This window comes from Meriones unguiculatus, chromosome 15, assembly GCF_030254825.1.
Source record: "Meriones unguiculatus strain TT.TT164.6M chromosome 15, Bangor_MerUng_6.1, whole genome shotgun sequence".
Taxonomy (NCBI): domain Eukaryota; kingdom Metazoa; phylum Chordata; class Mammalia; order Rodentia; family Muridae; genus Meriones; species Meriones unguiculatus.
In genome coordinates this window covers 34,392,020-34,417,767 of record NC_083362.1, presented here as the reverse complement: position 1 = coordinate 34,417,767, position 25,748 = coordinate 34,392,020, and the positions used below count along the sequence as shown (strand labels likewise).

The 25,748-nt window shown below is 37.0% G+C and overlaps 1 protein-coding gene across 10 annotated transcripts in view; it reads right to left on the bottom strand.

The window, feature by feature from the left end:
• The window catches only part of Gulp1 (GULP PTB domain containing engulfment adaptor 1), a 265,567-nt gene that overhangs the window by 127,691 nt on the left and 112,128 nt on the right, over positions 1–25,748 (bottom strand). The window lies entirely within an intron of this gene.

The following is a 25,748-nucleotide window of genomic DNA, read 5'->3' as shown; positions in this document are numbered from 1 at the left end:
AAAAAAACAGCAACAGAAAGAATTATTTAAGTACCCTAACAATTTCGCTATGCTCTACACATGCTATACTCAAATGTTATTCATCAAAATCAATTAAGCAGTTGAAAGAAGGGTATAAATGGTACAGGGGGAATTATGAGGACACGGGGGGGGGGGGGCGGAGAACAGGGACTATAAAGACACAGGAACCAGCAATAAAAGATCTTCACTTCTGAGGTCTTGCTGAAGACTCTCAGCAGCTAGGAATCAAGAACTGAAACAATTAACACTTGTTCAGTGCCCTTTTCCCCAACTGCAAACCTGCCTTTCCTAGGACTCTTACAAGAAACCTCATTCACAGTAAAGGACATATACTTAACCCTTGCTTAATCTACTTGTTCCTGGTTTCATTGGATTGCAATTCCATCCAAGATACCTCTGAATCTACCCTGAAATTTAATCATAACACAGGAAAGAGAAACAAATGAGAAAAAGGTCCTTAAAGACCCCAAAGAACAATGAAATTCCAAAAGCTCCAAAACTTCTACACACGATCACTATTAGGATAGTCAGGCCAGGCTCTCCTTTGATTGTTCCATATCCATGCTCTACTGAACATTTCTTTATTTTACTAAGTCATAGTTCTGCTTCTCACTGGCATAATCTGAAATTTTTTTTCCCCAGTGTGGTCAAGAATTGCTCTTTGCCCAGGCTGAGGTGCTTAAAAGATTAAGGGAAATTCTCAAATCAAAGCTGTAGAGAGCATGAAACAGTACTTCCATGCCATCTTTTGTTATAAACTTACATGCTAAGATCAATAAATTATAATTATACAAACAAATGAGTGTGAAAGTTCCTAGATTCTCTTTAGAAGGCAGTATGACTTGTTCTACAAATATTAAATTACCTGCTAAACTATTGTTCATGTTAACAAGAAAAGATGTATGTTAGGCCACACCATCATATCTTGTACATTATTAGTGTGTATAATAATCACCACATACACATTCATAAGTAACCCACAGGTATGCAGAACTGGCAAGACTTACTCTAATTAGCTAAAAGCTAAATGAATGGCTAAAGAAAAAACACAGAAAAAGGTAAAGAAGGAAAAAACAAAATAATTAAAAACATTTGAATGAATAAAAATAAAGTCTATAAAGGCCACTTGAGCTACTGCTAGACACTGCCTCTTTCAAAATTACAGAAAAATAATTTTCATTGAATTTTCCAGTAATGTGGCAGTAATTCATTTGGGCTCTAATATCATACAATCTTTCTGATGGATTGTTTTCCAGGCCTTACTCCAAGCACCTGAATCCTACAGTAGCCACAGGAATTGCTTCGCATTAGTAGAACACAGTCTCATTGGGAAAATCTGTAGCAGAAATACTCACTTTGATTTTCTCATGTTATCATTCTGTGGTACACTCTACACTGCATGGCTAACCCAGGAAGCAATAATGCTTCACAGGGCTCATGCATCTGTATTCTGATATTAATGTAGACTAAGTTTCATATTGTTGTGACTAGAAATATATCTCCAACTTAATCATTATTCATTCTGTTCAATTTCTTTAGTGAGCATCATAAATATGTGCATTTAGGATGCTGTCCCAAACAATGAATTCGAAGTGAGCATGAGAAATACAAACAAATTTATAGAAGGAGGAAGGAAAAATGGCAAAAACAGAATTCATTAAAACATTTCCTATAGCTTAGGTTAGACTTATGACTTCAAATGATAAGTGAAAGGACAGTTACCATAAGATGGTGGTAAAAGCCAGGCTTAGCACTTAGCATGTCTGAGCTGTGGACCTGTTCTGTGTACTGGAAGGTTCTTATTTAACACAGACACCTCTACAGCATGTCACAATACCTTCATTTTGTGAACGCTCATCCATGGGAAGTATCACTGCCCCAAGTTCCCATGTCAAAGCAAAGGCATAGCTAACACGTCAAAGGCATAGCTAATGTGTCTAAACTTTCATATTCTGAAGGCAGGCTCAGAGATTTCCTGCTGTACTAATGTACCCTACCATAAGGTTTGCTTTTAATGTGTGCTTTCCAAGGGGAGATCATCTTTATTTTGAATTCCTGCCTGCTTGAGTCTTCAGGGAAAACAAATGTGGGGAGTAATACAGTAGAAGTAAAATTCAGATTGCCAAAGAAGAAATACTTTGGTTCTAAATGACAGTAATATATGAATGGAAAATAGTAGGATGTTAAAATGGGATGCAAAATAATGTTTCAAGAATGACTTTTAACAGCTAATCTTTAATACAAAAGTATCTTTTTATCAAAGCTAATAGTTGCAGGAGAAAGTTACATGTAATTATTATTGTATATTAAAGTAGATAATAAAGCATGTCTTTTGGAATCAAATCATCTCCAGGAAAACATGTGCCCTTGATCTGTGTCTTTCTTGACAGCATTCCATACTTTTATTTTCTTATTTATCACCACTCTTCTCTCTCTCTCTCTCTTTCTCTCTCATGTGTGCCTAAATTTTCAACTTTAGGACACCAACAGACTTAGTGGATGGTTTGTCAGGATGAGGAGGAAATCAACTTAAGCAAAAAGCATTATGTCTTAAATCATGAAACTAGGACTAACAGAATTATCATTCGGTCTCTATATGCAGTAGGACCCTTCAATTAGGGAATCATTTTCATTATAAATTTGAAAAATTATAAGAATGTCAACATAAAACAAAAATTAGGTACGAAATTTTTAGGATCTATTTAAAAATTAATATTCTACAAGTTCTGTCATTCATTATTATTATACTAGACTCTAAGTTTATAAGATCAAATCTTTGTTGTAGAGGACAGTTTGGGATATTCTTAGTAAAATCTATCTATGTCATAGCAGATAACATGAAGAACCATTGATGTCTTGGAATATACAAAATTGAAATTTCAAATACAAAAATTACCTGCTTATGAAGTATACATCACTGCCCCAGACATTTGTTAGTAGCCCAGAACAGTTTGTGTAGTGGTATCTGGCTTATAGAGAAATTCCCATGATATAGTAAGATCATGGATAGCTGCCATGTGACACGTGGAGAAGGTAGGTCTAGAAGTCACAAATCACTATTCTCTGACTTTTACAATCAATTTTGGAGTAGAAAAAAACCCTTTGTCTATAAATTGTCAATACACTATACACTGTTCCAGTAGTGATGAAGACTATGTTATCCTTTTAATCTTCAAATTGACACATAAAATTGTATGTACTTATCATTCATACTACTATGTTTAAAAATATATATACACTACAAAGTGATTAGGTTTTGTTTTTCATTTTGTTTTGTTTTGTTTTGTTTTGTTTTTTCAAGAGACCCTACAACCACCCTCAGCAATTTTCAAGGTCATAACGGTATTGTTAAGTATAGCCTCTTTGTTCAATAACAGGCTTCGAGAGTCTGGTCCCATCTCGCTGACATTTGTACCATTGAAAAGCCATTTCAATATGGAAGGTCTGCAAGGCAGGAGGGTCAGCTGCGGGGACAGTAGCACTAGGACACACCATGACCTGGATGGAAACAGTAAAGAGCAACAAGCAAAACAAGATGGAGAAACAGCACTGGAAACTGGCCATGTGCACTAGAGAGGAACGCAGGGTGCCATCTGATTTTAAGATACTTTCTGTAAGTACATCTTTTTTGACTGAAAACAAACAATAAACAAAAACAAACCAAATGAAAACATTTTTACTCACTTTCCCTTCCAGAGGGACGCCACGTCACTCTCCAGGGTACATGTTTTTAATTCTACTTTCAGTTATAGCTAGAATTTCAAATTTGGGTTTGGAAAGTCTTTTAGTTTAAGCTATTTTATTAGGTCATCGTTTAGCAAAGGAACTGTTTTGTACTATTTTGTTTCTTTCTTGGGATAGCTTGTGACATAGACTCAGTAGACAGTGAACTTTTACTCACGGTGCTCAGACCATACCAATATGCACCTTGCCTGGTAGCAAAAGGGATTTACAAGAGAACTATGTGCAAATTTATAATATAACATCTAATAATACAAACAGATAAAATGCTTTTCTGATGTTCTACTTTAACACTGGATTACCTTTACCCATCGGGCCTAGTTCCACAGTCATTCATCTCTCTTTCTTATGGTGAGACACTCATCATTGTATCCAAGGTTAACTGAAAGCCACGTGTACTCTCATTCAATGTCCACAACGTGATGGATGTTGGCTTAGGTCAGACATTCAGAGGCATTCAAGAACCAAGAGCCAAACAATATGTAAATCATGCAGCCCAACACAAGGAGGGGTACCGGAAGGGACCTAGAGCCACATCCAATTTTAAGGGCTTTGGATAACTATTGTACTAATAAGAAAATGCTAGATAAATATTCCCACAAAGACTATGAGATAAACTCAGTGGGGGAGGGGGATCAAAACAGAAATAAACTATGAATGATTAAGATATTTTTATTCTAGTTTTTTTTTAAGTGAACAATCCAGACTTCTAGTTCCCTAAAGCTATTTGCTCATATCTAAATGGTTTCATAAATAATTCCCCTTTATTACAAGACTGAGAGACAGGCTGACTGTCAGAAAGAAATATAAGAAAGTTGGAAAGAAGATAAGAATCTAATCCATCAAGTAAAAACTGGAAATTATAAAAAATATGATTTATACCATACATTTATTTATTTAACATTTATTTATTTAACAAAGCAGATAAGCTATTTCATGGTATAAGAATAATTGATGATTATGAACTTTTGCTAAAAGAGAAACAGCATTTTGCAAAATTCATAAATATCTCCAGTAATTCTCACAACAGTGCTATTTAAGTAGATCTTCAAATTGCCAATTATACAAGTAAGGAAATAAAGGTCAAGAAACTCAATAGTAGTTTATGTAGTAAGGGATTAAGATTCAAGCTCACTGATGGATATAAGTTTCCAAAAAGCACTTTTCCATGAACAAAACTGAAACAAAAAGATCTATGGTAATTCAGATACTCTTACTTTTTTAAAAAGCATATATGTTTTTATTGTGTATGCGGGATGATTAGCAGTGAAGTTTGGCACTTCAAAAAGGAAGACCTGGGTTTGATACCCAGAACCCACATAAAATCTGGTACACTTGTTCTCTAGGTGCTGAGGAGTCAGATACAACCGGATATCTGGATATTGTTGAACTTCAAACCAATGACAGATACCATCTCAAAATATAGTGAGTGTTGCTGAGGAACAACACAGTTGGCTGTTCCCTGCACAGGCACAGGTGCCTGAGTGTGCATGCACACACAACACACACACACACAGAATGACGGTGGAGGGAGGCATTAGTTGGAAAAAATATGTAATTCCAACATCAGAATTTAAGTCATCCCCTCATACCTCATTTTACAAATTATCAGTATGTGACATAAAAGCTAAGGACCTTACATCTGGCTCTGGAACTCAAGTAGACTAAAAGCCTGGCATAATTAAATATTAAATACAAAGATAAAAATAACAATGAAAATTACTCATATTTCTTTAGGGATAATTTATCATATTTGTATACTAGAACTCAGTTTTATTCAAAAATTCGGAATGGACGAAAATTAATTGTGACCTTTAGGTATAAATTTAAAATGCCACCAACCATTGTTTTAATTTTGTGAGTCCATTACTTTTCTTTCAGCAAAAAAGAATTTAACCTCTATAATTATTGTTGGAAGAAAAATTATACTGACATTTTAAAAATGAAAGAACACTACTCTTAGTGGACATTTGATATTTTTCACTCAGATTTTTTTAAAGGCTATTTCTTACTCTTTTTTTAAACCAATGCTCTTTAACTGTCACACATCATTGTAAAGTCTGATTCAAAAGTTCTGTTTGCTCGGTAAACAGAAGCCACTTTTAGATCTTTTGTCTTGTTAATCTTACAAAGCTCTATTGGCTTTGGTCTTACAGTAGAAAGAAAATGAAGTCTAGCATACTCGAGAAAAGGACGGTTTCTTACACAGAGCTATAGGGAAGCTCAGTGGCACACCCAGCAGGACAATGCTTTACTTAAGTGACTCATCGGCTTCAGGCTGCTCTATTAATTAATGTTCCCTTCTTCTCAAACTTCATTTTATAAAAACTATAGCCCTTATGGTTTTTCTTTCACACATCTTTCTAGAAGATTCACTGTATACACACTCTGAATGCAAACACCCCCTAAAGGTGTCACGTTGTTAATAGGGCCCAAGTCTGAGCAGCAGTCTGCTAACAGTGGGCCAGTGAGAAAATCACTCATGGGATTTAAACGCTCACCAACATGGATTAAATCCTAGATTTAAAATGAAAAAGATAAATAGTGGGAGACATCAACACTCCACTTCACCAAGGGACATATCATCTAGACAGAAGCTAAATAGAGAAATAAAGGCACATACAGAAGTCTTAAAGCAAATGACCTAAAACATGGCTACAGAACTTTTCACCCAAATTCAAAAGAGTACACCTTCTTTTAAACACCTCATGGAACCTCCTCCAAAATTTACCATATAAATGCTCACAAAACAAGCCTCAGCAGATACAAGAAGATTTGAAATACTCCCTTGTATTCTATCTAACCACCATGGACTAAAGCTGGACCTCAACAACAACAGAAATAGCAAAAACCCTACAAACATATGGAAACTGAACGTCTCATTACTCAATAACAGCTGGATTAAGGAAGAAAGAAAGAAATTAAAGGCTTCCAAGAATTCAGTGAAAATGAAGGCACAACATATACAAACATATAGGACACAATGAAAGCAGTGCTAAGAGGAAAATTCACAGCACTAAGAGCCGTCGAAAATAAATACAAGCAACTTAATGCCCCCACCTGAAAGTCCTAGAAAAAAAAAAAAAAACAAAAACAAAACAGACACACCTAAGAGGAAGAGAAGGCTGGAAATAATAAAACTCAGGGCTAAAACCAATAAATTAAAATCAAATAAAACTATGCAAAGAATCTGTGAAAACAAGAGCTACTTCTTTGAGAAAAATCAACAAGACAGACAAACCCTTAGCCATACTAACTAAAACGCAGAGAAAAGCTATCCAAATCAGGAAAATCAGAAATGAGAAGGGGGACATAACGACAGGCACTGAGGAAATCCAAACAGTCATTAGGTCTTACTACAAAATCCTCTATGCCACAAAATTTGAAAATCTAAAGGAAATGGATAATTTTCATGATAGATTCCATTTACCAAAATTATTCAAGACAAGATAGAGAGATTGAATAGTTGTATATCCGCAAAAGAATTAGAAGCAGTCATCAAAAGTCTCCCTTCCAAAAAGAAAAAAAAAAGAGCCCAGGGCCAGATGGTTTCAGTGCAGAATTCTACCAGACAATCAAAGAAATGCTATCCAATTCTCTTCAAACTATTCCACAAAATAGAAACAGAAGGAATGTTACCAAACTCATTCTGTGAAACCACAGTCACCTTGATACCTAAACCACATAAAGACCCAACAAAAAAGAGAATTTCAGACCTATCTCTCTTATGAACATTGATACAAAAATACTCAATAAAATACTGGCAAGCTGAATCCAAGAACATATAAAAGATATCATCCACCATGACCAAGTTGGCTTCATTCCCAGGCATGAAGGGGTAATTCAATATATAAAAATCCATCACGGTAATCCACCATATAAACAAACTGAAGGCAAAAAACTAAATGATCATCTACTTAGATGCCAAAATAGCATTTGACAAAATCCAACACCCATTCATGTTTTAAAGTCTTGGAGAGATCAGAGATACAAGGCACATAGCTAAACATAGTGAAGACAACATACAGCAAGCCTATAGCCAACATCAAACTCAATAGAGAGAAACTTAAATCAATCCCACTGAAATCAGGGACAAGGCAAGACTGTCCACTCTCTCCACATCTCTTCAACATAGTACTTGAAGTCCTAGTACAAATGGAGAAAGGAAGAAGTCAGAGTATCACTATTTGCAGATGGTATATACATAAGTGACCCCAAAAATTCAACCAGAGAACTGCTTCAGCAGATAAACACCTCCAGCAAAGTGGCTAGATTCAAAATTAACTCAAAAAAATCAGAAGCCCTCCTGAATACCAAAGACAAAAGGGATGAGAAAGAAATTAGGAAAACAACATCCTTCACAATAGCCACTAACAACATAAAGTATCTTGGTGAGACTCTAACCAAGCAAGTGAAAGACCTGTTTGAAAAAATCTTCAAGTCTCTGAAGAAATTGAAGAAGATATCAGAAGATGGAAAGATCTCCTGTGCTCATGAATCGGAAGGATTAGCATAGTGAAAATGGTCATCCTGCCAAAAGCAATCTTACAAATTCAATGCCGATTCCCATCAAAATACAAACACAATTCTTTACAGACTTTGAAAAAATAATTCTCAAATTCATATGGAAAAAAAAAAAAACAGAATTGTCAAAATGATCCTGTACAACAAATGATCATCTGGAGGTATCTCCATCCCTGATCTCAAGAGGTACGTCAGAGCAATAGTAATAAAAACTACATGGTACTTCCATAGAAACAGACTGATGGATCAATGGAATCAAACAGAAGGCTCAGAAATAAACCCACACACCTATGGATACTTGATTTTTGACAAAGAAGCCAAAACCATATAATGGAAAAAGGACAGCATCTTCAACAAATGGTGCTGGTCTAACTAGATGTCTACATGTAGAAAAATGCAAATAAATCCATATTTATCAACATGCACAAAACCAAAGTTCTAGCGGATCAAAGACCTCAACATAAAACACTAAATCGCTTAGAAGAAAAATTGGAGAAGAGCCTAGAACTCATTGGCACAGGAAACAACTTCCTGAAAAGAACAACAGCACAGGCTCTAAGAGCAACAATCAATAAATTGGACCTCATGAAAAGTTTCTGTAAAGCAAAGGACATTGTCATCAGAACAAAACAACAGCCTACAGACTGAGAAAGGGTCTTCACCAATCCTCTATCTGACAGAGGGCTAATATACAGAATACATAAAGAACTCAAGAAGTTAAAAAGCAACAAATCAATTAATCCAATTAAAAAATGGGGTACAGAGCTAAACAGAGAATTCTCTGTAGAGGAATATGGAATGGCAGAGAAAGACTTAGAGAAATGCTCAAAATCCTTAGTCATCAGGGAGATGCAAATCAAAATGACCCTGAGATTTCATCTTACACCCATCAGATTGGCTAAGATCAAAAACTCAAGTGACAATACATGCTGGAGAGGATGTGGAGAAAGCAGAACCCTCCTCCATTGCTGGTACACAACAAGGACATTTATTTAACCATGTTCATAGCAGCTTTATTAGTAGCCAGAAACTGGAAACAACCCAGATGTCCCTCAACAGAAGAATAGATGCAGAAATTGTGGTACATTTACACAATGGAATACTACTCAGCAATTAAAAGCAAGAAAATCATGAAATTTGCAGGCAAATGGTAGGATCTAGAAAAGATCATCCTGAGTGAGGTATCCCAGAAGCAGAAAGACACACATGGTATATACTCACTTATAAGTGGATACTAGACATATGATATAGGATAAGCCTACAAATACCTGTACACCTAAAGAAGGTGAGCTAGAAGGAGGACCCTGAGTAAGATGATCAATCCTCATTCAGAAAGGCAATCGGGATGGACATTGGAAGAAGGAGAAAACAGGAAACAGGACAAGAGCCTACCACAGAGGGCCTCTGAAAAACTATACTCAGCAGTGTATCAAAGCAGATTCTGAGACTCATAAACAAACTTGGGGCAGAGTGCAGGGAATCTCAGGAAAGAAGGGGGAGAAAGTCAGGCCTAGAGAGGACAGGAGCTCCACAATGAGAACAATACAACAAAAAAATCTGGGCCCAGGGGTGTTTTCTGAGACTGATACTCCAAGAACCATCCATGGATATAACCTAGAACCCCTCCCATGGCAGCTAGGTACAGGGACGGTCTCTGACAAGAACTCAGTGGCTGGCTCTTTGACTGCCACCCCTAATGGGGGTGCAGTCTTGCCAGGCCACAGAGGAGGACAACGCAGCCAGTCCTGATGAGTACTGATAAGCCTGGGTCAGATGGAAGGGGAGGAGGACTCCCCTATCAGTGTGCTTGGAGAGGGCCTTGGGAGGAGATGAGGGAGGGTAGGATTGGAAAGAATGGGGGGAGGGGCTACAGCTGGGATAGAAAGTGAATAAACTGTAATTAACATAAAAAAATAAAAATTTAATTAAAAAAACTGAAAAAGATGAGCTAATTAAAACATTTACCTCAGCTTCATCTGCTCAAACATAAAAAGTTAAAGCAACCATTTAGTTTTTAATTATCATTCAACCAAAGATTATATATACGGGCTTGCAGAAGACTTGATACATAGCTACGAAGTAACTGATTGGTGAAGAAGAGAGAAAGCCAGTGAGCACCATTTTTCTGTGTTCTCTGCTTCAGTTCCTGCCTCCTGGTTCTTGCCTTACTTCCTTTAATAAGAGGATGTGATCAGGAAGAAGTGAAATTCAAATAAACGTTTTCTCTCTGTAAGTTGTTTTTGTCAGTGTTTTATCGCAGCAAAAGAAGAAAAAAATAATACAACTGCTTGTGTTTACTCTGAGATTTGAAAAAAATACTTGTAATATCTTGCACAACATTGGATTATTGGAGGATGAAAATATGGTTAAATATTCTGAAATTTTCAAAGCACTACATACTGAAGAATAGCCCTGAGATGGAAATTACATATTACCTCAAAAATATAGTATTATATAAATATGTTATATAAATATACATATACTACGCTATATGTATTTACATACTAACATATATGTGTATATATACATACTATAATTATATATAGTTAGTTAGTCAGTTAGTTAGTTAGAATATGCTCATTGACAAACTTTATTTGGGTTTCTTTACTTGGACTGAGACAGTACTTTCTACTCTTAGAGAATCTTAGGATGGCATTCCAAAGCCTTCTGTGGGGGCAAAGAACCCCATGATGAAGGCAGCTCCTCAAAGCCCCCTTTTCAACTCCTGCCTTTCCTAGAACAATATGAACACAACAAAGGGCCCAACTCCTCCAATGAGAGGAAGAGTTACAAAGATTAATTTCACCATCTCAACCTCTGTGATAAGGAAAGCATATCTCTTTTCCCACCAAAAGCCACTATAGAGCAAATGCTTAATAAAGAGGTGCAGAGTTATTTATAGGCTGACATTCTAGTTGTCAATAAATGCATAGGTTTTAAATGTATCATATTTCTATTTTCATTATTATTATTATTATCATTTATTACAGTTTATTCATTTTGTATCCTGGCTGCAGCTCCCTCCCTCATCTCCTCCCGTTCTCACCCTCACTCCATCTTCACCTCCTATATTTTTCTCCTAGTCTACTGATAGGCGAGGTCTTCCTCCCGTACTCCTGTCAGGACTGCCTGGATCCTCTCCCTCTGTGGGCTGGCTAGGTCGCCCCACCAGGGAGAGAAGACAACTGAGTTCATGTCAAAGACTGTCTCTTCTCCCCTTACTAGGGAACCCACATGGAGAGTGAGCTGCTCATCAGCTACATCTGAGTAGGGAGTCTAGATTCTCTCCAATCATGGTCCGTGGTTGATTCATCAGTCCCTGTAGGGTCCCCTGGGCCCAGATTTTTTGGCTCTGTTTGTCTCCTTGTGGAGCTCCTGTCCCCTTTAGTTCTTTCTATTTTCCCCTTATTTCTTACAAATATAAAATGGCCATGAAATAACACAGTTAATAAAAGATAATTGTGTCTTTGACATAAATACCATAGGTGGTAAAGTGAATACATAAATTTCAAAGTTGATATACCATCACATTGAAATAATTTTTTGTATGGCAATAAAATTTTCTATAGTACAGTTGTATCTTGTATTTTCCTGAGGAAGAAAAGGATGAACCATAAAGCAACTTTTAACCCAGTCTACATCCTTAGACAAGCTAGATTTTAGTAGGTGCTTGTGTAGGGTGTGGTGAGGGGTGTCTTAGCAGGAACACTCAAGCTTTTGGGTTCACTTCACTTTTAGCTTCCCTGTTTGAAGAAAACCAAATGTTACATTACTTGTTCCAGAATGAGATTGATTTTTTTCTTCCCTTTTAGTTTAGCTGTACATTTAGCAAAGTCTAGATATTTACCAGTCTTTTAGTGGCAGGAAGAGGTCGTGTACTCAATCAAATAGTCTATGCCTAATAAACTCATTAAACATAAGACAAAAAAATAAAATTAACTGGAAGAAAGCTAAGGGCTATGGATGTAGTCTGGTAGCAGAATTGTTACATAGAATCCACAAAGCCCTAGCACTAGGAAAAAAAAAAAAGTCAGGAGGAAAATTAGAAAGTCATAATTTAAGAATAATTCATTTTCTTTCTGAAAAGCATCAGCACCTATAAACACACCTAGCAGGCATGTTTAAGCAGTGTTGAGTCTTTATTACCTAATTACTTATTTAATCCTGTGATATTATGCATTTCAGGGAATTAAAGAAAACAAAACCTGAACTTAAGAATATGGTATTCAAAAGAAAAATTTATTATGTACATACTGATAAATAGTAAAGAACAGGTGGTCAATTATCAACAGAGCCAAGTAAATAGAATGAAATGAATGTACAAAAGCTCACTCCGGCTGAATGGAAAAGAACCATAAAACTAAGCTTTGAAGAAATCGCTCCTCTCTGCTTCCCTGTCTGTTTCTTCTTCAGCATATATGTTTTGAGTATCTTCTCTGTTGCGAGGCATTGATCCTGTTGGGAGAGGAATACTAAAGAAGATAAACTCCTCGTGCTCATGGAAATAGGTTTTGTTGTGGTCATGGAGGAAAGAGAAAATAAAGCTAGAGGAATGGGCAGTGTCAGGTACCATAGAACAAAAGCAGAGAAACGAGTTGGGAAATGATACAGTGGGGAACCATTTTTGAGCTGAGACGATGAGTGGTGAATAGGAAGAGAAGGTGACTTTTGGGGGTAGATCTGAGTGAGGAGAAGCAGTAAGTCAAGAGATGGCTGACAAGATAGAAAGACCAGCCTGTCTTTTTGCAAAATTGCAAGGAAGCCAAAAAGCATGACAATGAAGAAGCCAAATGAGTTGGGCTCTATAAGGTCATGTAAACTTCGTAGGGTACCAGGTCCCAGATATAGGAAGGAGATATGAAAAACTTATTATATCATCGTGTACCCTTTATGTTAAAGTATTATGACAATTAAATGTGAATACCATCTTTTTTTCTTCCTTCAGGGAGAAGGCTGCAACAAAAGTGTGAAGTGGGAAACCACGGATTCATTTGAAGAAGACATTTGCTCACAGATTATTTCTAGGTAGCAATGAAAACTTTGCAAATTCTTTGAAAGAAGACCAACTAACGGGTGTACTGTGGATCTGGGATAGAGCACGTGAGAGCATTTAAGACTTTGGAGATGATCACTGGGCTTTTACAGGACATAATGAGCAAAAGCACTCTAGGCAGGCATGGGATAATCAGCTCAGCTTCTCTCTTGGAAAACGTTTGTAAAACAGTTATATTCTGAAGTTCTGTGCTGGATTATTCCTCTTGATTAGGGGGAACATTTTATTTAATGATAGTCTTAAAGCAGTCCCCACCGCCCAATGTTTTTCTTTCCTTCAGTCTAGATCTGGTTCTTCTAGAGCATCAAAAGGTTCTGTGCAACTCCATGGCTTAGACTCTCCCTGTTCTCCAATTACATAAGCCAGACAGGAGCATCTCAAGTGGACATGTGCACATTCTTACTTACCATGCTGTCACCCCACCCTGACCTGGATACTTCTTATTTTATAAATGGAAAGTACAACAACTGTTTTAATATATAAAATGATTTATCAGTACTAAAGCTAAACATTTATATTTAAGTAAGTATATACACTGTACACATTTGCTAGAAAATATGCCCACATTTGGCTTAACAAGAGATGATTTAGGGATGACTTTAAACAGCCTATATTATTCAATATTTCAATTGTGGAGATTTTAGTTTCTGGTTTCTTTTTTTTTTCTTTTTTTTTTTAATTGATAGTACAAACTGTTAGCACACAAGTACTTCCAGAGGCAATTTGCAATCTATTACTTAGTCATTATTTTCTTTAAGAAATAAAATATGTCTATGTGAGTTGGATTAATTAAAGGTATTTTGCATTCCTAATCTCATCTGCTCTGACCTAAAACCCTAAATACATGTCAACCCAGTCCCTTCATGTCCCTATTTCTGATCCAAGTTAAAAGAAGTTGTCATAAATTACAGCAATTTCTCCAGTCTGTGGTACAAATATACATTGGTGGAAAAAGAACTGTTTACAGAAGGAAGGTGGTGTCTACCACATCTACGTGATTAATAGAAAACTTTCCGTTACCCTTAAGGCAGCTGCAATGAGTACTGTCTTTGGTATTGAAGTAGTGAGTATCACAAACCAAGGAGCAATTATTCTCTTTAAAGTTTGGGCATCAGAGGCAGCTAGCTCCTTCACCGGGACACAACAAAACATGCTGAGACAAACCAGCAGACAGAAAGACTTAAAAATATGTTGAAGTAGATCCATACAGTCAGTGTGACTGAGTGAAGGAGACTGGTGGCAGCTCTTTCCACTTTGAGGATGGAAATGCCCTACATGGTTCCTAGAGAGGATGATGAGAATAGAGTCCACAGTCTTTAGAACAGTGGTTCTCAACCTCTTAATGCTGCGACCCTTTAATACAGTTCCTTATGTTTTGATTACACCCGACCATAAAACTTTTTTCCTTGTTACCTCAAAACTATAATTCTGCTACTGTTATTAACTGTAATGCAAACACTTGTGTTTTTACTAATGGTTTTAGGTGAGCCCTGTGAAAGGATCGTTTGCCTCCCAAAGGGACTGTGACCATAGGGTGGGAATCAATCACTGCTATAGAGACTTCATGTAGGTTCTTAAACATAGGTCTAAAGAACATAAAACTTGAAGAAATTTGTCATTTTATATTAAAACTGTTTTATTACTGTTGTTTAAGTCTAGATCTCTAATGGTTTTTAAGCCCAAGACAGGACAGCTCTTTTTTGCTGCTCTTTTTCTTTTCTTTCTTTTTTTTTTTTTTTTTACATTTACATTTCATCAACCCATTCTTTGCTGGTAATTATGATAAAGCAATCAAAGGGTAAAGTTTAAAACAAAGGTTAATAAGGTTCTTTGGCCACATATGACAGGAACAGCTCATTTTAATGGACATTTCTATTTCAATCCTTTACTAAGACAGCAAAACATGACAATGAACATATTCCAAACTGCAAGCTAGTTTACATGCTTTTGCTGGCAAACTGAACATGCAGCTTGGTTGGCACCAAGGTGCCTGTCTGTGCAACAGCAGACACTACATACCAGGACCTAGCTGGCTGTGATCTGAGAACTGAGAAGCATCATTTCTAAGAGTGAAAAATATCTATGTATTAGGTCTTTATTTTCAGTGTGTATGTTTATGCCTGTTATGGACATATGTGCACCACATCTGAGCAGGAGTACACGGAAAACATAAGAGGAAGTCAAATCTGTGAGGTAACCCAGATGCAGTAAGACACAAATGGCATATAGTCATTTATAAGTGGATATTAGCCATAAAGTACAGAATAACCATGCTACAACCTCCAGACCCAAAGAAGACCAAAGAAAGATGCTGAATATTACTGAGAACAGGAAATAAAATAGATATCAGAAGTAGATACAAGGAAGGAACTGGGTGGGAAAGGGAATGGGGAGGGTACCGGGGTGGGGATCATGTAGGCAGGGAGAACGGGGGGTGGGGGGAGGACCAGGAGAAAGAATGGAAATCGGTGAGGGAGGGCATCTCTGGGATAGGAGAGGCTCTCAGGAGACTTTGGAGATGACCCTGGCTGAGACTCTTAGCAACAGGGATTAAGGAGCTTGACAAGGTCACCTCCTGTAGCCAGGCTGGACTTCCAATGGAGGGAGGGGGCCACCACCCATAAAACCTTAGTCCCCAAATTTGCCTTGCCTACAAGAAAGAAGTATAGGGGTAAAAACAGAGTGGAGACTGAGAGAATGGCAAACCAATGACTGGCCCAACTTGAGACCCACCCCATGGGAGAGAGTCAACCTCTGTCACTGTTAATGATACTCTGCTATGATTGCAGACATAGCTGTATTCTGAGAGGCTTTATCTAGCAACAGATGGAAACAGATGCAGAGATGCACAGCCAAACAATAGGCCGAGCTCAGGGAGTTCTGTGGAAGAGTGGGAGGAAGGATACAGGGATCCAGAGGGGTCAAGGACATTAAAAGAAAACCCAAAGAATAAAACTAACCTGGGTCTATGGGGGATCAAACAGACATGCATGGACTGGACCTAGACCCTTTACACATGTGTAGCAGGTGTTCCACATGGTCAGCATGTGGGTACCCTAACAGCGGGAGTAGGGGCTGTCCCTACTCTGTTGCCTGCCTTTGGATCCCTTCCCCCTAGCTGGGCTATCTTGTCAGGCCTCAGTAGCAGAGGATGCACTTAGCCCTGCTGTGACTTGAGGAGCCTCAGTGGGTTGACAGCCCTGAGGGGGCCTCCCCTTCTCTGAGAAAAAAAGAGGGCTAGGAGGAATGAAGGGAAGAAGCATGAACATGGAACTGGAAGGAGAGGAGGGAATGGGCTTGGATCAGGCTATGAAGAGATTAAATTAATAAATGAATGGAAAACTATCAAAACAAAAGAAAAAGAAAAGTCAGATTCCTTAGAAGTGGATTTGCAGGCAATTGTGAGAATCTCTGTGGGTGCTTGCAACTAGATGCAGGTCCTCTGCTAGAGCAGGAAGTACTCTTCACCTCTGTGCTACCTATTTAGGCCCCAGAACTGGAAAACAACTATTTAGTATTTTATATTTATACAACTTTTAAGATTGAGCACTTTGTCAACAAATAATGAAAAAGAAATAAGAGGAGACAGGATTTCTCTCCTTCGAAAAGAACAGATAAATCTAGTATACAGCAAACTCCAACTTCTGCTTGCTATGTACAGCTGCTGATTAGACCGCATGGGCTTTGAAGTCTAGAGTTCTACAGACCATTTTTCAAAGGCAATAAGCACATTAAGTTCTGAATACTTTGCATTGTTAGGAAACAAATATGCCCTGTAAAGTATAAGTGCTACATAATTTTGCATCATTTCCTTATAACACTCATCCTATTTATTAACAAATATGAAATGAATCACAGAAAGTAAAATTGGAAAATTGGCACATAGTAAAACAAGGCTGTGTTGGAACAGTTATTCTACCAGGGCCAGTGGGATAATGATGATAAAATATATAAAACTCTAGCAGATATTCCTGTGGTACTGGTAAATAAAATAACAGGTTCCTAAAAGTCAAACAAATTTTATAGTTTTTAACCTATGGAGCTATGGATACACACATTCAGGTAAATTTATATGGTTTCTTTTAAAGAAATTCATTCTCATCCTCACTCAAAAAGGCAAAGAGGTTGGACATCAGAAGAGGGAAAAGACAGGAAACACGACAAGAACAGAGGGCCTCTGAAAGACTCGACCTAGCAGTGTATAAAAGCAGATGCTAAGACTCATTAACAAACTTTGGATACAGTGCAGGGAATCTTAGGAAAGAGGGGAGAGATGGTAAGACCTGGAGAGGACAGGAGCTCCACAAAGAGGGCAACAGAACAAACAAATCTGGCCTCAGGGGTCTTCTCTGAGACTGATACTCCAACGAAGGACCATACATGGAGATAACCTAGAATCCCCACACAGATGTCGCCCATGGCAGCTCAGTATCCAAGTGAGTTCTCTAGTAATGGGAACAAGGACTGTCTCTGACATGAACTCAGTGGCTGGCTCCTTGATCACCTCCCGCTAAAGGGGGAGCAGTCTTACCAGGCCACAGAGGAAGACAGTGCTGCCAGTCCTGATGAGACCTGATAGGCTAGGATCAGAAGGAAGGAAAGGAAAACCTCCCCCTATTAGTGGACTTGGGGAAGGGTATGAGTGGAGAAGGGGGAGGGAGGAAAAGGGGGAGGAAGCTACTTGGGGGATACAAGGTGAATAAAGTGTAATTAATAAAAATTTAAAAAAATAAAAAAAAATAAAAATAAAATAAATTTCAAATAAGAAAAAAGAAATTCACTCTCTGTAACATGGTTTTGAAAGATATTTTCATCACAAAAATGGAATGTAAAAGATATTTGCTTATGTGGCATAAACATATAAATTATAATTATTCTATAATTCAATTTACATATTTCTGTCTTAATATACATTTTCTAAAACACGAATAAAACATAAAGGGATAAGAGAAATAAATTTTCAATAAAATTTGTAATATTTCTTTTTTCCTTTGAATTCACATTAGGGATGTTCTACTTTGGAAAGCAATGATCAAAGAAAACAGATAGTAAAATGTGTGAATTACTTTGAAAGAAGTGTGAACACATGTCTATTAGTAGGGGTTGGGAGAGCATGCTTGCAAATCAAGAAAGGAGCATAAAAACCGCACAACATGAGAGCACAGTGGAGACCAGGACTGTGATGTGGGCCATTTGATGATTATGATCGACTTTGTTAACAGAAAATTTAATGATGGGATTTTAGGAGAGCATGATAAGAGGGGCATAATTAGTGAATCTCTTTGGAAAACTGCAATCAAAATAAGGACACAAAAACTGAGAAATGAAATCTTGAATAAAAGTAGACGACAGGATGTCCTAGGTCACGAAGAGCCTTACCCCCATGTGTATTCCTTACATAGTCCTACCCTGATTTTGGCAGGACCTGTGAAGAAGGATACAGCAACCTTTAGACTTAGAAGACAGGAGGGGAGACTCTGAAAGTACAGTTAGTCTCAAAACCATTGATTTTTTAAACCTAGACTTGGCTGAGTTTGCTGACGTCTCTTATAACAAATACTGAGCCCTTTCAAAGGAGTGACTCCTGGGGCATGAAGAAGGGAATGCAGTCTTATGAGCTGCCTGTGAAGGGAGCAGCCTTTGAAATAAAGATCCTTTAAAAGAATAAGCTCTGTCTCTCCTTTGTTGTTTCTGAAGAAGCAATAGTATCTGTCAATTATACAGCTATGAGAAAATAAGCTCAGACAGCAATCAGAAAAATTGTCATGGCAGGTCCTTCCTGGGCAGAGCCTACAGACCACAACACAGCCAGCTAACATTCAGATATGTCCTTCCTGGGTGGAGCCTACAGATCACAACACAGCCAGCTGACATTCAGGTATGTTCTTCCTGGGTGGAGCCTACAGATCACAACACAGCCAGCCGACATTCAGATATGTTTTGCAGTGCTATATAGAGGACCCAGGGAAGGTTATTTCACACAGTTGAAATTGTAAGGTAATAAATGGCTTTGGGCACACAGAAGGCACATAAAATTTCTTATAGGAAATTAATACAAAAGCTGTCTCAAAGAGTCTAATTGTGAAATTGAGACCAACTCATTAGACAGTTTGCCAGAATATTGAATAAATTAAAGAAAATTAAAAGATAATTTAATACACCAAAATATCCAATATTTTGTGAGGGTAATAGAGAGTAAAAAAATATATATATCAGGGAAGTACTGGCCTTATAAATATGAAAAACCGACCTTCAGAAACAGTCTCACAATAAAGGTAAAATAAATTTTAAAATAAAGCTGAATAAGAGTCACTATGTAAAAAAAATGGCAAAAAAAAAGTAAAGGGAAATGTTGGGGCCAGAATAAATTAGAGAGTACAAAGCTTTACTTTCAACACTTGATGGAATGTAAAGTTTTAAAGACAGAAAGGAGTGTGCTACAGAACTCCTGAGATATTAGACTGGCTGTGGAGTGCTGGCGGTGAGAAGGCAGAACAGAGAAAGTAGGAGGCAAGGATTTGGGGGAAGAAGGATTTACTTCAGAATCAACTAAAATGAAGTAAATACATAAATGCTGGTAGGAAACTTTTTACTCTGTAACCTAATTAAATGAGCAAATGAATTTATAAAAACCTAATCCAATGCCAAATACTAGAACTAGTGAAAGATTGTTTACATCTTACTAAAGTTGTCATATCAATAAATAAGAAAAATAGGTGAGAATAACAGGTGTAAGCAAGGAAAGCCGATAAATAAGGCTAAATTTCTAGCTAAGTTATTCAAAATAAGCTAACTGGAGATCAAAAAACAAAATACATTTAAAACAATAAGTTTCAGAAAATTTCAAAATACCCGTGATATGCTTTAGGAAGTTTAGAAATAAGGAATTTTGGAAAAGAAAACTATAACAAAAAAAACAAAAGAATACTTTGTAATGTTTTAAGTTAAAATAAATGAAAATGTGTTATGGATTATAAATGAAATCACAAATGCACTAGGCAGGAAAACAATATAACATATAATATTCAGAGAATCCCAAAATCAAAGGGTAGAAACTATAATTATTTTTAAAGCTTCATTAAAATGAAAAGATTGAGAAATATATGTATATAAATAAATCAACTTATACAAAGTCACCAGAATGCCCAACACAACACACATTCTAGCAATATTTAATTGAAAAAAAAAAAAAAGAGAACTTGTGACAAACGTCCTATAGCATTGTGAAAAAGAAGCTGAGAAAGTTCTGACCATGCACCGAGACAATTAAAGAAATGGATCCCCAGAAGTAGCCATGGCTGCTCAGTCTCCATGTGGGTTCTCTAGTAAAGGGACACAGGATATCTCTTTCATGGGCTCTATTGCTGGCTCTTTGATCATTTCAACCCTGGTGGTGGCAGGGTGGGGTGGAGGGGTGCCAGATGACAGAAGAAGAGGATGCAGACAGTCCTAATGAGACTTGATAGGCTGGGGTCAGATGGTAGGGGAGGAGGGCTTCCCATTTCTAAGGACAAGAAGAGGGAAATAGGTGGAAAGAGGGAGGGAAGGTGGGACCTGAAAGAGAAGAGGGAGGGGGCTACAATTGAAAAGTAAAAATGAATAAATTGTAAAAAAAAAATTAAATAAATGAATGAATGAATGAAGCCTATAACTGTGGTTTTCAATCAGGCAAATAACCTGGAAATATTAGATAGACATACTGTTACATGTGTGTAAGAACTAAGAAATTTTATTCCAATTAGCTTTTCCTAAAGTATCCTCTAAAGATATCCAAACAACTAGAGAAAGGTTAGCACAGGTCAGCAGGGGACACTGGGTGACTTTCAGGTAGGAAAATCTAGTTTTAAGAACAAGAGAATCAGTCTTAACTCCCAGACACCCTGTAAGAGGAGGATATAGAATTAGAGAAGAGAGGAATTGTGGGCGTTTTAAAAATGTATACATTGTATTTTTAAAATTATGTCTGGAAAAGGGTAAATATTACTGAAAGATGGAGTAAAATTCAACTTAAAAGAAAAACTTCTGAAGATTGAAAATATGGTGAAAATACTTCTATTTCTTTTGATTTCATAACAAAATACCTTTAGTATAATATTCATACAGGGATATATCCTAAGAACAAATTGAAGTACAAACAAATTTTAATGCATCTCAGTTGCTAAATACATAAGCGAAAGAGTAATGGAATTATTTTTCTTAGATTATTTTTATTGTAGACTGCGAAAAAGAAATACTAAACTGTTTTCTTATATTATTTCCAGTGCCATAAATAACTGAAATAAACTCACACATGTATAAGGTAGCTATGTAGGAAAGTGCCTGATCTCTGAATGAGGAACTAGGATGTTCAGTGGAGTCTCAGCACATATTTTATATGTAACAAAAAATAGCACAAATACTTGACTTCTGAAAGGCTGGAAACCTCCAACCCCTATAGCAAGGAGTGCCTTACTTCTAAAAGTGAAATCTTGAAAATGCTATTATCCACTAAAGAAACCAAAGATACCTGGTTTGCTTAAAATCTGGGGCAAGAATTGTGGAGTCTCACTATAAAATTAAAGTAACCGCAGTAGTTCAAATGGGAAAAATGACTATGCATCAGAAAAATAACTACACAAAACATGTCAAGTATATCAAAATGCATAAGCCAACAATAAAATAATACATCCACACCAATGAAAAAACTGAGAAAAATAAACTTTCTTTCTTTCTTTTTTTTTTGTTTTGTTTTGTTTTTTTTGAGATGGGTTTTCGGTGTAGTCTTGGCTGTCCTGGAATCCCTTCATAGACCACGCTGGCCTTGAACTCATGGAGTTCAGCCTGCATTTGCCTCCCTTTTTATTTAAAAAATAAAATAAAAGGGAAATAAAAGAATAAAAGGGAAAACTCAACCATATATGTCAGCATTCACAGAGACTATTCTAATGCTTGAAAGGCAGATTTTCTTCAGAGATTTTCTTCTTATTAATGCATTGCAATATTCATTTTCAAGCTCAAGCACCACACAAAGGAGGAAGCGAAAGCTAAACAAATCCTGTACCAGAGAACTATTCTGTAACAAGACTCTTCCTGGGGAGATGGAACATGCACTTCTACTCACCCCAGTCCACAGCAGACCAAAGTATGGATACCAGCAAAGTCCGACTTGGTGAAACAGTGAGTTTTACTGGGGTTACTTATAGGAGTATGGGTGAAGGGTTACTTACAAGAAGCAGAAATGACAAAAAAGACAGCTGCTTCACTGAAGCCCACTCCAGCATGGTGACAGCTTACAAATGCTGGGAACCTGGAACACACTGAAAAGCCTGCAGGCAGATCAGCTAGCCAGATACTGTCATTTCCACCTTCCTCAATTGGTGTAAACATCTTACAGGCAGCTAAACTGGTTTCGGTTTCTTCCAGGGAGCTGATCTGATCTAAGAATCTTCTTTGCACCTTTGACTGTCTGAGATGGACACTGAGCCTTTACTGCTTACTCTGGCTGAAAAGGCCTAGTAAATCTGGTCAGTTTCAGGAAGTTCTTGAAGTTATTTTAGGTTATTTACCTTTCTGCTTAAGGAGTTTTCCTGCAGGAAGGAATGTTAAACAATAAGCAGAAGTAATAAATGGTTGCCAGTAAAAACAGACAGGTTGGTCAATGGAATTGAATTGAAGACCAAGAAGTAAATCCACATTCATAAGGACACTTAATTTTTGACAAAAAAAAAAAAAAAATTTAAAAAGCCAAAATTATACAATCAAAAAAAAGAAAGCATCTTCAACAAATGGTCCTAGTTTAACTGGATATTGGTATGTAGAAGAATACAAAAAGATCCATAACTATTACGCTGCACAAAAATCAAGTCCAAGTAGATCAGAGACATCAACATAAAACTAAATACACTGAATCTAATAGAAGAAAAAGTGGGAATAGCCTTGAACCTATTGGCACAGAAGACAATTTCCTGAACAGAATATGAATCTTACAAGATCAACAACTAATAAATGGAACCTCATGAAACTGAAAAACTTCTGTCAGGAATAGGACACCGTAAATCAGACAAAATAGAATCCTACACAAGATCTTCACCAATTCCACATCTGACAGAGGACTGATATCCAAATATATAACAATTCTAGAAACTAGGTGTCAACAAACCAAAAAAATCCAACTAAAAAAAATGAGATACAAATCTAAATAAGAATGTTCAACAAAGGAATCTCTAATGGTGCTTAAAGAAATACTCAACATCCTTAGCCATTAGGGACATGCAAATCAAAACAATTCTGACATCTTACAGCTAGCTGTCAGAATGGCTAAGATCAGAAACACAAGTGACAGCACATGCTGGCAAGGATGTGAGGCAAAGGACACGCTCCTCCACTGCATTGCTGCTGGGAACGGAAACCGCACACTCACTGCAGAAATCAATATGGCAGTTTCTCAGAACGTTGGGAATCAACCTACCCCAAGACCCAGATATACCAGTCCTGGGCATACACCCAAAGATGTCCCATTCTACCACAAGGACACTTGGTCAGCTACGTTCATAGCAGCTTTATTCCTAACAGCCAGAAACTGGAAACAACTTAGATGTTCCCTCAACCAAAGAATGGATAAAGAAAATGTGGTACATTTACATAACGGTATGTTGTCACTTGTAAGTAGATAGAGCCATAAAGTACGGGATAATCTTGCTACAATCCACAGACACAAAGAAGCTAGGAAACAAGGAGGACTTAAATAAAAATAAAAAGCATAAATCTCTTATGAAGGGAAAATAGAGTAGGTATTGCAGGAGAAAGGTGAGAGGTGTCTTGCTGGAGAGTGAGAATAAAAACAGGAGGGATCAGTTTGGAGGCAGGCGGATTACTGTGCATGGGTCACTGCAATGGAGGTCACAGGATAACTTGCAGGTTTCAGTTCTCTCCTGTGCCCTGTGGGCTCCAGAAATCAAACTCGGGTTGTGAGGTTGGGCAGCAAGTGCCTTGACCTACGAAGCCATCTTGTTGGGTAAAAGTAAACATTTAAACTGTTATTTTCAACTCAACTTTCTCCATTTAAAAACACTAATATAGACGCTTGGTAACTCCTCTGAAAATAGCTTGAACACTTTAAAGTTTTAAAAATAAACCTTTCACCTGACTTTTAAGTCACTGAAATGATATGAAACTATAAAGTAATGATTGGCATGAAAGCTTTGGTTTTACCTCATACTGTTAAGTAACTTTTCTCTTGGAATTTCTTTTCTAATTATTTTTTCTGAGATTATAATTAGAACATTTCCTCTTTCTCCTTTCTCTCTTCAAACTACCCTATGCCTGCTTTCATGTAAATTTATGGCCTCTTTTTCATTAGTTCTTGTTATAACATATGTGTGTATAATGACATATATATATGTGTATATATATATATATATATATATTTGTGTGTATTTCTAAGTATGTAAGTGCACACTGCTCAGTCTGTAGAATGTTTCTTGTATGCATGTTTCCAGAAGTGACCATTTGCTGTTGGGTGGTTATCTGATGTGCTCTTGCCTGGTAAAAACTATTTCTCTTATTTCTAGCATTCCTTAGATACTTGTAGTTCTCTGTCCTCTTAAAAGTAAGCTATAAATGACATTCAAAAAATGCAATTGGGTTGTAATCTTGTAATCTCTGAAAGAAGAAGCTGTTTGGCATCAATCACTAAAGGAGACCCTGTGTGAAGTACCACTTGTGGCAGAAAGAACAGGACAGTAGGTCCTCTTCATAAGTATCTTCCATGTGAGCTGCAGATAACTGGTTTATCTGGGATTTAATATGGGAGTATATTGTTTCAAACATGCATTCAACTATCTGTTTTTATATATCTCTAGTGCTGTTTATTTTTAATTGGTAAACTAGAATCCATATTACTAACTAGTGGATCCTTTTGAGTATGGTGCTACTGAAAAGCAGGGTAGAACTATCCTGTAATATTTTTTGCAATATTCACACTCAACTAGTAAATACTAGATAATCCTTTCATCCTAGGAGCAGAGAATGAACTGAAAACAGGAAAGGAAAAGAAGCTAAACATAGTTGAGTTGAAATTTAGAGTACATCGAGGTAAAAAATCAATGACGCATCTCTTCGGCAGCATTTCAGAATGGAGGTCAAAGAAATCTAAGGCCAGAGTCCTGGCACCATACAGGGAATACACTTCTACTCCCAGCACAAAAGTCCCCCTGGCTTCTATATCTGGCCACAAGGACAGTTATTACCCCTGCAAAGGTACTTTCAGAAAACAGCTAAGTGTCTTTTTAACATGTACATGGATGTATAAAAAAAAATCAGTATTTCTATTTGAAATTAAGCACTAATTAATAACATTTGATCACAAAACTAGGCAATCAGATGTCTCAACTAGTGAGTGTGCTTGCCATGGAAGTCTAGAAATCTGAGT